Raw genomic sequence first — 11292 nt, 5'->3', positions numbered from 1 at the left:
TTTATGTTTTGTCAGCTTCATTGAGAGATTGCAAAATCATTTCCACCACACTGAGTTTTTCCACTATGTTGTGAATACCCTCGAACAAGTTCTATCATCAGATTAAGTATGACAAGGTCATGTATTAAAAAAGGAATGAACAATGACTAGAAACACCAAATCTTAAATTACAGTGTTCCAAACTGAGGTCAGGAACAATGTGACAGATGTACAAATGAAAATATGCTCTCTGTTGTGAATTGTCTTTTGGATTAGCACGATATTAATGTTTTCAGGGAGAATGTGTGCACGTGGTTAAATATTCAAACACATTTTTAAAGTGCACTATTTTTTTCAGTCAATGTAATTTTGGATACTAGAAAGAATTACACTGAACAAAAATATAAACGCACCACTTTTGTTTTTGCTCCCATTTTTCATGAGCTGAACTCAAAGATCTAAAACTTTTTCTGGCCACAATAAAAGGCCACTCCAAAATGTGCAGTTTTATCACACAGCACAATACCACAGATGTCACAAGTTTTGACTGTGCGAGGAAAATGGTGGTCACACCAAATACTGACTGGTTTTCTGACCCCCCTGGACCACCCAATACAGTAAAACTGCACATTTTAGAGTGGCCTTTTATTGTGGCCAGCCTAAGTCACACCTGTGCAATAATCCTGCTGTCTAATCTTGATATGCCACACCTGTGAGGTGGATGGATTATCTCAGCAAAGGACAAAGGAGAAGTGCTCACTAACACAGATTTAGACAAATTTATGAACAATATTTGAGAGAAATAGGCCTTTTGTGTACATAGAAAAAGTTTTAGATCTTTGAGTTCAGCTCATGAAAAATGGGAGCAAAAACAAAAGTGGTGCGTTTATATTTTTGTTCAGTGTATGTATTATGTTACTGCAAAGTTTCTAAACACAAGATCAGAAAAATCCCCATACCTCAGATTGACTGCTTGACTCTCAGTTGATCAGTTCTGTTTGCATTGAGCTGCTGTGTAAGATGCTCAGTGGTGAATTGTCTGCTGCTCTGCCTTCTAGAGCCAACTCTACTGCTCTGGCCAGACTGAAGTAAGCCGATGGCCATGTTCTTCTCTGCTTGTATCAGTCATGGTATCTTTACTGACATTAATGTGAATCATTTGGTGTAGGATAGCTTTTACCAGCAGAATACATGTAATGGTTTTTGAAATTCTTTCAGTTATGATGTTTTTTTTAAAATACATTTTTATTGCTGTACAAGTTTAAGGTTGATCTTATTTGAAGTACTTTATAAACTGCTAGCAGTTTAATTTAGTTTAATGCATCACATTCTAGAAGATCATCATATGTTTGTAGCATTGCTGTCCTGTGGCAACCACACATTTAAAACTTTTCATGAACTCAGACAGGCATGCCTGTTTTCAACTTTGTGATACTAGACTTGAAAATATTTTTAGCTACAGATGGAGGAAAAGTTGAGGCTTGACCAAATCCATCTTTATCGGTGACATTCAAAATCAACACTGGTGGTAGAAGTATAAAGTTACATGAAATTGAAAAAAGTAGTTAAGTAAAGTATAACTTCCTCAAATTTGAATTTTAGTACAGTACTATGCATGATCAAATCGAGTCATAACAGCATCCAGTGGCAATAACATGATGTCCAAAAGTTTCCTCCAATTCCCATCACATCAAATGTGATGATGAGTATTGACCTAACTATTACAAACAAATTGTGTCAACACAACGACGTTCACACACCTCAGGGACCACCGCCACCTGAGGGTGCCATTGTCACAGCAGTAGCCACATATGCACATGCACTCAGGCACGTACACAGGCCTGTGAAATATCTGCTGCGCTCATTCATTCTCTCAGCCTCTTTCTCTCTCTTTCGCGCACGCGTGCACACACACACACATACACACACACACACACACACACACACACACACACACACACACACACACTTTCACACAATACCTGCTTAGTTTCAATCCTGCATGGACCTCAGTTCTTGTCTGCTCCATGCGATTTGTGGAATCTTTTGATGTGTAAAGCGGCAAAGACCTGCAGTGGCCTGATCTGGACTTTGTCACAGATTCTGGAGTCAGCAAAGTGTGCAGGGCCAGTTGAAGAAATGAACAAGTGTAACAGGAGCTTTTTCACATAGGCGACTTAGTCAAAACCCAGTGAACAATGCACCTAAATATAAGCCCTCTTTTTACATCTGATGATGGTAAGGTTCAAGTGAACTGTGGGACTTTTTACCCTCTCTTATTGCCACTGAGGGCTGCTTTCATCAAAGCATTTCAGACCAGACTGTAGTGTTAAACCACTCTCATTTTAGCTCTAGTCTTATGGAAGTTATGCAGTTTAATGGAAACAAAATGTGCTTTATTTTGAGCGCAAAACTAAATAAAAAAGGAACAAAACGAAAAAAGCATAGATATCATCATAATATCATAATTTGCCATCTTTTTGTGGCTACACAATGTTGTGGAACATGAACAATAAGTTCAATCAGTCTCTATTATTCTTGAACCATACTCTCTTATTAGCAGTTATGACCAAAAATGTTTGTCAGGCCACTATGATTATGATCTTTGACCTTTGGCCACAAAAATCAAATCAATTCATCCTTAAGTCCAAGTGGCACGTTGTGTCAAATTTGAGGAAATTCCATCAAGGTGTTCCTGAGTTATCATGTTCAGTAGAATACAAAGACATGAGTCAGAGCAACCTTGAACTGTGGCCACTAAAATCTACTTAGTTTGTCCTTGTGTCCAAAAAAGAGTTTGTTTTAACTGTTTATTTAAATATCCTGAGCCTGACTAAAGAGTTATTACAAGTGTTAAGCCCTGTCACATTTAGTGGCAACTTTTTATATTAGATTACCTTTAAAAAAAAAAAAAAAAAAAAAAAGGGATACTTATTCTTATAACCCAAAATTTTCTGCTGGAGTGGATTGAACTGAGAGTTTTGAACTGGGGAACAATCAAGATGTTTTTGTTGGTTTGAAAAGTCTTTACTTTTCTGGATTTTAAAGCACATGAGTGTGACTTCAGGTGGTCACATTTTTGCTGTCAGAGCTCCTCGGCTGGTCCCGTCTCACCACGTCTTTTCATCTTTTAATCACTTCACTCATTTTAATCAAATACTTTTAAAAAACAAATTTCCCAACTCTTTCGGTATCTATTTATATCCTTGCTATTCTTTTATTTATTCTAAACAAACTGAATGTTATGTACTGTTTTCGACACTGCTGTTAATCTGGCATTGTCTTCTTTCCATGTACCCATCGCTTCTCTTCTCTGTCATCAGTGTCAGTGTTGAACATACTAACCTCAGATTTGCTGTGTACATTCAAGTTTCATTTCTTATTCATGAGTGTTGTTTATGTATTTCTATGTATCTTTGACACTTTTGCTTACCTCTGACTTTTTTAGGTACTTTGTCAATAAACATAGTGACAATTCTAACTCATTTAGTTTCTTTTGGTATATTATTTATGGCATAGTGGACTTATTCGGCATGGCCATGCATTCATTCATTGTGTTCTTCCCAGCTTACAAACATAGGAAGTTCTAAATTCCTGCAAAAAATTGTGCACCCCGTCCTTTCATCAACACTAAGGATTTTGTTCAGGTGATGCCATGCTGTATGTCATGCGGACACAGATTTGTCTAGTAGCTGTTCCTGAATCAGTGATAGCTCCATCTGATCCGGTTCTTGATAGACAAACACCCTCCACATCCTCTTCTCACTCGCTCTTCTTGTGACGCTCTGTATGTGTGTGTGATGTGCAGCCACTCCTGGTTTATTTCTTCTCCCTCCAGAATGAAAACATCAGCCATCTGGTCTTGGGGTGAAAGGTCAAATCTCAGGCTGGTAATGAGGATGGCGTCGCTAGGGGGATGTAGGAGGGTGTGTGTGTGTGTGTGTGTGTGTGTGTGTGTGCGTGTGTGTGTGTGTCGTGCTGAGCATGTCTGCTTCCTGAGTGAGCATTAAACATTAACGACTCAGCTCTGTGAGAAAAGACAAGAGGACAGGAGTTGCGAGAAGAGAGAGAAAGACAAATTCACATTGGGGGAGAGAGAAGAGTGCAGGTACAGTATACATGTGAATGGATTAATTAAGGCGACTCACACAGATACATACAGATAAATGCAAAGGAAAGTTGGGCTGCATGTGAATAAGCTCCAATGTTCAGTCACTCTCCTCAAAATGCTTTTCCACTTGTTTATTGACTCCGTCTTCCAACATCCAGAGCATCAATACCTTTGGTTGATGAGAAAGAAAATGGCACAGAGGCTACTGCTGTAATGGAGATGCGTATATGTTTGTGTGTGTTATGCCTCTGTGAATGTGAACCTCTTTTTCTTATCCATCCATTGCATCCAACACATTTCATAATTTGTTCTAGTTATTTTCCACCATGACTAGAATAATTTCCTATGGATTCCTATTGATGCTTTCTGTACTGTGTATATCTAGAGGTTAGATGCGAACAGGTTTTATTTGGTTCCTGCACCACAGTCTCCTAAATTGGCTGGGATTCAAAATCTGATGATGGTGGAGACTCATCAGTATAGTACAGAGAGCTCACAATTGTTGCACTTCTTGTTTTATGATATTTAGACACTATTACCTGTGTGTTGGTATAGTTGCCATGGAAATGTAAAAGATAGTGGGAATAATAGCAGTAAAACAACATCTTGTAACCTTTGGGCATAATTTTTCACCTCTTCCCCTGACCACATTATAACAAGAGTACTAGTACTGTACTTGTGGGTTAAGGCCAACAGTCCTAGACATGTAAGAGAAATGGGTCACCTCTGGACAATGATGTTTGTTTTAGTAATTGTATGAAAAGCATTATTCATACAGGAAAAAAGTATATCAAAACAGTTTTGCATTAAGGTGTATTGGACAGTGTAGTGGTAAGCACTGCTGCTCACATCAGAAAAATCCAGGTTCAATCCCAATTCCAGCTGGCTATGCCTTTCTTTGTGGAATTTGTATGTTCTCCACTAAGTGCTCCAGGTTCCTCATACACATGCACCTTAACAGGTTAATTGGTCAATCTAAATCACCCATAGGTGTAAATATGAGAGCAAACGGGCATTCATCTGTATGTCAGCTTTGTCATGAACTGGTGACATGACCAGGGTGTACCTTGCCTTCTCCCAGTGTCAGCTGGAATAGGCTGAACCACCCACACGACTCTCCAGTGACTTAAGTGGTTTGGAAAATGAATGAATAAATGAATAAATGAATGAATGAATGAATGAATGAATGAAGTATATAGATTACAATATAGATTAAATGATGTAGTGTATCTATACAGCAACAAGTTGTTGTCCACACTACTATATTTGGCTTTTCTTTGACATGAAGAACAATACTCAGAAAGCATTTCAATACTCAGTCTCAGAAAGTCCAGAAAGTTACTCACATTGTACAGTTCTTTGTAATGTGTCATAGGCTGCCTTTAGGTTTGTGGTTTTAATAAGGTTATAATGACCACACATGTAATATGCATTCAGTGTCTCTATCAAGATACATACAGCTGGAACATACAGGAAACATATTTGAAAAACCAGTAAAAAGATTCATGTTACAGAAATTGTATCTGGGTCATTTGGACAGAGAAAAGAATAAGAGACAGTCCATATCTAATGAAAGAATGTCATTCTGAAGGTAGCTCAGCATAACATTTCAAGATTTATTTAAGTTAACTTGGGAACATCAACCCAAGGAAGTTACATTAAACAACTTAGTTCCTTTTTTCATTTGCGTTTTTTTAATACTATGCACATATTTCTTGTATCTTGTAATTGTATTTTGATGGGGAGACAAAGCAATAAAGTTATAAACTCATGATAGTGCTGTATAGATCGCTAAGTGTGGCCTAAGACTTCTGCTAAGGGGGAGTGTGTCACATTAAGTGACATCTCGTGGTGAAGTTCCAGATTTTAATGAACTAAATTCCCCTAAATCCTCATATCTAAACAGCAATCTTGATCAGATTAATTTACAGTCCTTGTGTTATAATCTGGAGTTACAGTGAAAAAAAAAGTGTTATGTCTTAGATTTTTTCATTTCATCTTCATCAAAATGCCTGTTCTTCTCGAATGTGAGAAAATTGTGTCAAGCTTTTCTTGAGATATTGCATTTTAAATGTTTATCTCATACATTATAATTGTTTCCAAATATGTTCAAACTTAGAGAAATCCATAACTGCCTTCAATCCCACTTCCAGCCGGCTATTTGACTTGGCTATCTGTCGGTGGTATCATATCCTCTTTACACTTGTCCACTTTAAAGTTAGTCTACACCGACTTTAAAAAATATTAATTCTAAATGAACAAAATCAGTTCAATCCTAATGCTTACTGAAGTTATTCCTTATATTTTCAGCAGCAGAAGGAGAAAATTCCAAGTGAAAGTAGATCTCAGGAGACAAACTGTGCTCATGTTTTCAGTCAATAATAGTTTGCTTATTTTATGTCTTTACTTTAAAGACATCCCTCTTTCTCTCAGAATGAATACATTGTCCCACATTTTTTCACACAGAAATCCTCTTTTGCCACTTTTCCACTGATGGAATCAGTTGAGTTCACCTTGACTCAGCATCTTGCACATTAAATTCATGTGAGTGCATTGGCTACCAGGTCCTATCAGATACGTCTAGTATGACCTTTAGCGAGGTTCCAAGTGACCAGAGATGATACTATATGTGATGAAAAATCATGCAGATCACAGACTGATGATTCAGAATTGTCGCTGTGTCAATATGAGCAGCATTTCTAGTACATTTCATTTGTTGGGAGCCCAGTCACTCTAGTCACCATCTTCAGTCCTTGAGCCAGACTCAGTGCTGCCTTCTACAGCTGACATGTAGTTGTAGCAGTAAATAATAATAATAATAATAATAATAATAATAATAATAATAATAATAATAATAATAATAATAATAATAATGGATTGGATTTCTATAGTGCTTTTCTAGGTACCCAAAGTGCTTTACATTATGTATGTATGTATGTGTTAGTACCATGAATTGTCCTCCCTATAATCCATAAAGTTGTCAGCCACAAAGACAGTACATGTTAGGAAAGAAAAATGTAGAGGGTAAGATCATGCATGTATCTACAGAAAAGTCTGGTGTTTGGTGTATGATGTTAGATAAAATAGAGTATAAGTGGCCAAGAGCAATGTCTGCTATTATTCAGTGCTCTTAACCTCTCTAAATATTTGCTTCTCTCGACAAATATTTTTGTGTGTGCTTTTGAAATTCAGGTGGTAGGGATGAAATTGTTTGTCTGTTGAACAGCAGTGAATCAGAGCTCCATCCAGAGAGAGCTAGACTTCCAAGCACTTCATCTTTTACCCCTCATATCCCTACAGTATCTTTAGGCATAATATATCAGACAGCAGCTGAGTTAGAACATTAGTACAAGTCGCATACAGCCTATTGATTATTTATCATTTGAAAGTTGAGGTATTAATCTCTCACTAATGGGAAAAATTCACAGGGTCTGTCTTGGCTTGTTTCTTGCAAAGACTAGATATATGCAATCAGTCTGAATACTAAGCCAGAAGAAATGAAAGATATAATTCACTATGCAGTCACAGTGTAGCCACCAGCAAAGTGCTGAGGAAAAATTACAGGTAAAGTGAAGGACCACAATACTTTTCACTCTTTTTTGTCATACAAATTGTCTGACCTAATTGGCATCAGTATTAACTTGTTTACAGAGAGAAGAGTTATTCAGTGTTGTTAATGTGGGCGGACTGCAAAACATTCATTAAGTTTCAGAATGTGGTTGGGCTATTTCAGTCCTTGGATGTTTGACTTCGTCCAGACACTGTTATGAACTATTAAAAAATGGAATGTGGTTGTAATAATCTCACCATCATTTACTCAATAAAAATGAAAGCAATTAGACTTAACAAACAATGATTACTAAATATTTAAATTTATATATTAAGAGAGAAAAAATATATTTTATACTATAATACAGAATATTATTTTGACTAATTTTAGTCACAGTCCACCTAATGTTTTGTTTTGACAGAAAAAGTTGTTGCTGTAAAAGAAATAGCTAGCATTTGCATGCTATGGTCATCCATAAGCTATTTCTGCTATTTGCATAGATGTTGTGAAATATAGGATGTGACTGATCAATTGAAGTCAGTAAACAGATATTTAATATTACAGAACAGGTTTTAATTTCTTGACTAATGTATAAAATGTGAAAACACGATTTAAGTACAGCGGTGGCCAAAACAGTTAGGACACTTGGCATAGTCAAAAGGTTCCATCAGTTATTATTATTAGTTTTTGCCCCTTGGCTGAGGGGCATTGTAATCGTTTTGTTGTCTGTCCATCTGTCTGTCTGTCCATTCAACGACATAATCACATTATCTGAAGAATGCATTGAGATATCTGCACCACATTTATACTGTGGATGCATTTTGGATGCAGAAGCCTATCGAAAATAAGTCACCTTGACCTACTTTTTCAAGGTCAGCTGCCTTGGGCAGTTATAATATCTGAGTACGTTCAAATATAAATATGTATGTGATAAGTTTTACACAAAGACAATCTAAATTATAGGGCAATAACTTTCAACAGAATCTTACACTATATTTGGCCGAGGGGGATTAAAAGTGCACAGCACATTATGTTTTAAACTGGCGATTAAAATACCAACAAAACAAATGAAATAATTAGAAAGTCATCATTATGCTCTAAAACCAAAAAATAGAACCATCATTAGGGACATTTTAGGGCATTTTAAAAAACAAGCTGGATCTATTTCACTGTCAGTGTGACACAATCATATTCCTTCACAGAATAATCCAAATGGTTTGTGTTTTTACTGTCAAGTGTAATCTTGGTTGCATTAATGATGATGGTGCGTCTTAGGACACAAATGTATAACTACTTTTACACAGAGGTCTTGGAAAAAAGGTGAGATGGTGAGCCCACCTCCTTGCCACCATTGACAGATTTACACAGCCAAGCCAAAGGAGTAACAGAGGTGATACAGGCTGGACTTTTACACAGCAGACCTGCTTTCCGGAATCAAAGGGGTGGTGACACAGCACAGCGTACAGTGTGATGTATAAATACCCCAAGCATAGCAGTTCACACTTGACACACACCGTTTCACCGTTCCAGAATTGTTAGCATTGATGGAGTCCTCCGCCCAAAGTGACAACAGCTCTTGGATCTCGGCATCTCCCCAGTTTGATATCTTTCTGGTTGTGCTGATATGTTTGTTTACTGTACACAGCCCTGTCAAGGGACAATTTGAGTCTCCAGCTGATTTGAGTTGACCGTGCATAGAAGCATTTATCCCTGGCAGCCATCTTTTACAACTCACTACGGCAACCTCGCGAGGACACATCACTGTTGTATGAGTCAAATTATGTAAAGTACAGAGACTTTACCTTCAACAAGTATCTTTCTAGCAATCAGAAGTGATTTCAAGGGTGAATTTATATACCTACTTTCTGTTTCTTTCACAGCTGAGAGCCTATCCAGCGGACAAATGTTTTGATCTAAAACTGGGGGAAACTGAACGGTGGAGGGTAATCACGGCTCTATGCCAACAATGCGATCTTCGAGGTTGCCGTAGTGAGTCATTTGTCCCCTCACATCTTCTGGAGACTCAAATCGTCCCTTGACAGGCCAGCACTCATTTTTAAATCTCTCTGGCGCAGGGGTCACACATGCAATCCGTCATCAAAACGTCACACCTTGGTTGCGAAATGAGAGGAGTTCCTTTTACATATCGTTCCCGAATCATGATTCCAGGGGCGTTACAGACCTGTGACAGAGGTGGGACCAAATGATCCATCCAAATGATTTTGTTTACACAGTCGTCGTTGTGGAATAAAGGTGAAATATTCCCGGAACAGAAGTGTCATGTAAAAGGAGCTTATGACTCTGTTGGATGTACAAGGCCTATCCTGCTAAGTAAATATCAAACATAAAAGTGACTAAAAACAGCAGGACTTTTTTCATCAGATAGTTGTGCTCTGTGCAGCCATCTCAGCCATCATCAACATTATAAAATGAAAATAAGTTTTAGAAGCAAAAAAAAAAAAGGTTAATATTAAGATCTGTTAGGTGTCCTAATAATTTTGGCCACCACTGTAAATATAACTAAAATTGTACCCATTGTCACGATCTGCGGCGGTGGGACCGCTGGCTCCTCCCTTTCCACATCACCTTCTCATCATCCATGATCTGATTCACCTGTTGACTATTGCACTGCTGCAGCGCATAATCCAGTTGGCCTATTTAAGGCTCGGTGCTGCAGCCGCACAACGCTTGATCCATCTCATCATCTCCATATGATCTATAACCCGGACATTTACCCACTCGGACTCTGACTCAGGTTTTGTGTGTGTTTCCCTGTTTTACTTGTTATTTTTGTTAATAAATTCGGTGATTTCCCTTCAGCACTGAGCATTTGAGTCCTCTCCTTTCCACCACTGTAACAGAATGGATAAGCCATACCTGGACTCAGCTGGTACTGAAGGGACCTGTTTTTGTTTCTCCGTTTTTGAGTTCTTTATTCCTTACTTCATTCGCTTTTTTCTGTTTCTCCCTCTGTGCCGTCATTCAGCGCTTCCTGGTCCCTTATGAGAGTTCTTCCAATGCTTACCTTTGTCTCCACCCATGTCCTAGGCACTGGCAGCTCGGTGCCCTCCGCACCGGTTGGTTTGGCAAATTCCGGAGCTGTTGAGTGCACACCCCGTTTTTTTTCTCCTGTTTGTTTCCTGCCTTGTGTTTCCAGCATTCCCATGCCATGTGGGGACCCGGGCCATGAGGGGTCTGGGCTCTCCTCCATTTACCCACTGGGACTCTGACTCAGGTTTTGTGTGTGTTACCATGTTTTAGTTGTTATTTTTGGTAATAAATTCATTGATTTCCTTCAGCACTGAACATTTGCGTCATCTCCTTTCCACCACCGTAACATCCATAATTTTGAAACATCAGAGTACTAATTTCAATTATTTAAAAATTATTTTTATGAAATAATTAATAAATCTAGCAACATTTTACCAAATATATAACAAGTTATAATGTAGCTTGTTGTTCCAGCTCATCTTCATGACATGATTAAATCTCTGTGTTTGCTATATCCAGTGTTAAGTGAAGATACAGTACTCACAGTTTAACATTAACTAGAAACAACTGATGTATGTTTTAGCATTTTTTTGATTTGGCGTGGCCAGAGATATTTATTAAAATAAAGATCATAGGGGCAGTATTTTTTAATGGGGGAGGA

Source organism: Sphaeramia orbicularis, chromosome 11, assembly GCF_902148855.1.
Source record: "Sphaeramia orbicularis chromosome 11, fSphaOr1.1, whole genome shotgun sequence".
Lineage (NCBI taxonomy): Eukaryota > Metazoa > Chordata > Actinopteri > Kurtiformes > Apogonidae > Sphaeramia > Sphaeramia orbicularis.
This window is presented reverse-complemented; position numbering follows the sequence as displayed.